The sequence below is a fragment of the Phyllopteryx taeniolatus genome, chromosome 1 (assembly GCF_024500385.1).
Source record: "Phyllopteryx taeniolatus isolate TA_2022b chromosome 1, UOR_Ptae_1.2, whole genome shotgun sequence".
Taxonomy (NCBI): Eukaryota; Metazoa; Chordata; class Actinopteri; order Syngnathiformes; family Syngnathidae; genus Phyllopteryx; species Phyllopteryx taeniolatus.
In genome coordinates this window covers 34211549-34214544 of record NC_084502.1, presented here as the reverse complement: position 1 = coordinate 34214544, position 2996 = coordinate 34211549, and positions in this window count along the sequence as shown.

The window sequence follows — 2996 nt, the reverse complement described above, 5'->3', positions numbered from 1 at the left end:
TGTTCAGATTTGTAGTTTTTACTTTTGATTAAGACACACATTCAGGCACCATGTGTCATTGGTGGTAGTTATTATAGTGTGTACATGATTTGTTTCACTTTTATAGATTTTCAAGCAAAATTGCCACTGCAAAAAAAAAAAAGGGCTTAATAAGGGAAAAAGGAATAAAATGAGGAATATAATACTTCAGCAAAAATATCTGCCAATTGAACAGAAAATTTGGACTTGGTAAGATTTCTAAAAACAAGTAAACAGCTAAATCTCACACTATAGAATTATGGTATCTCATTTTAAGTTAAACTTTCTCATAACCTGTAATAAAATTTCAACCTTAAGATTTTAAAGGGGGGAAACCCGAAGATAGCTGGGATAGGCTCCAGCAGCCCGCGACCCTAGTGAGGATAAGCGGTAAAGAAAATGGATGGATGGAAATGCTCTTGCTTATAAACTGGTTGGTAAGAAATGCAGGGATAAAATATTTACACACACCTGTTCAAATTCCAGGTTTTTGTAAAAAAAGAGGCCAAATTCTGTCAAAACTTCTTCCACCATTAAAGCCAGGGTATGCAAGTTTTCAAGATTCAAATCTAGCCAAATTTCAGCTCCCCCACCCCGCCTCCTCGCATGTTTGCACAAAGAAAGCTCACTCGATGAAAAAGGAGAACCAGGAAGACAGCGGATCGTCGTGCTCGGCTGGCTGCCTCAGAGTGGCCTTCCGTCGGCCAGGCATACACGACGAGCCGCTGGAAGAGTGAGAATGGAACCCGCTCGCCTGCCTCACTCAGAGTGCACCACAAGCAGCAACGTTACTGGTTTGATGTTGTACAGTGGGGCAAAAAGTATTTAGTCAGCCATCAATTGTACAAGTTCTCCCACTTAAAAAGATGAGAGGCCTGTAGTTTTCATCATAGATATACCTTACCTATGAGAGACAAAATGAGAGAGAAAAAAAAATCAAGGAAAATCACATCGTTTGAGTTTTAAAGAATTTATTAGCAAATGATGGTGGAAAATAAGTATTTGGTCAATAACAAAAGCTCAGCTCAATACTTTGTTCTATACCCTTTGTTGGCAATGACAGAGGTCAAATGTTTTCTGTAAGTTTTCACACACTGTTGCTGGTATTTAGGCCCATTCCTCCATGCAGATCTCCTCTAGAGCTGGGTTAGCAACACAGACTTTCAACTCCCTCCAAAGATTTTTGATGGTGTTGAGATCTGGAGACTGGCTAAGACACTCCAGGACCTTGAAATGCTTCTTACGAAGCCACTCCTTTGTTGCCGTGTTTGGGATCATTGTCAAAAAATGTTTGAAAAACCCAGCCACGTTTCATCTTCAAAGCCCTTGCTGATGGAATGTGGTTTTCACTCAAAATCTCACGATACATGGCCCCATTCATTCTTTCCTTTACACGGATCAGTTGTCCTGGTTCCTTTGCAGAAAAACAGCCCCAAAGCATGATGTTTCCACCCCCATGCTTCACAGTAGGTATGGTGTTCTTTGGATGGAACCCAGCATTGTTTCTCCTCCAAACATGACAAGTTGAGTTTTTACCAAAAAGTTCTATTTTGGTTTTCATCTCCCAGTCCTCTTCTGGATCATCCAAATGCTCTCCAGCAAACTTCAGACAGGCCTGGACATGTACCGGCTTAAGCAGGGGGGACACGTCTGGCACTACAGGATTTGAGTCCCTGGCGGCGTAGTGTGTTACTGATGGTAGCCTTTGTTACTTTGGTCCCAGCTCTCTGCAGGTCGTTCACTAGGTCCCCCTGTGTGGTTCTGGGATTTTTGCACACCGTTCTTGTGATCGTTTTGACCCCACGGGGTGAGATCTTGCATGGAGCCCCAGATTGAGTTAGATTATCAGTGGTCTTGTATGTCTTCCATTTTGTAATAATTGCTCCCACAGTTCATTTCTTCACACCAAGCTGCATACCTATTGCAGGTCTACAATTTTGTTTCTGGTGTCCTTTGACAGCTCTTTGGCCTTGACCACTGTTGAGGTTGTGAACAAGTCTATTTTATACTGATAACGAGTTCAAACAGGTGCCAGTAATCCAGGTAACGAGTGGAGGACAGAGGAGCCTCTTAAAGAAGTTACTAGACTATGCCGATCTGATCGGTATCGGACGATAATTAGCATTTTATGCTGATCGGCTTTCATGTCATAATTCGCCGATGTGATCAATGACGTCATCGATCGGCTCCGCACAAGACATTTAACTCCCTGTCGCCGTTGCGTATGAATCCAAAAGCTAGTTCATTTTTAGCCTTGTCACGTGTCGTCGCGCAGTACTGTAACTATCTGACAGCCAATAAAGTTTTTTTCAATCATGTCGGTTAAAAAATACATCATCGGTGTGGGACTATTTTGCGTTGTCTCAGACAAACACCACGCAAGTTATTTGCAGTCTGTGCACAACTGAAGTACGTTGTGGGGCACGTCATCTAAATCCTTCCACACAAATTTGATCGGGCACCTGAAGAATGTACACGAGGCGCATGCCACGTTCAAGCAACGCAGCATGGGGAAAAAACGGACGCAAACTCTGGACAACACCCGTCCATATAGCCCCCCGGGACAGTGAGAAAGTTAGACTAAGCATGTCATTAACAGTATTTATTAATTTAATTACAGTTAAGTTAGCACCCATTATTTCTGTAATGTTGATCCCCATCTCCAAACTGTTCCCACTAAGTTGGAAATGTCCAAAATACTAGCCCCTGTGCGCCCGTGAAAGGAATCTTGGCATGCTAAACCCTTCAGAGACGCTTTAGCATCCCAAGAGATTTTGGACAGTCAAACAGTTTGTGGATTCATGTTCCAGCATGTCTATGCACCAGTGCAGCACAAAGCAAGGTCCATTAAGACATTGACGAGAATTTGGTATGAACGAACTTGACTGGCGTGCACAGAATCCTGCTGTCAAATCGACAGAACACCTTTGGGTTGATTTTGATTGGACACTGAGCCAGGCCTTCTCATCCAACATCAG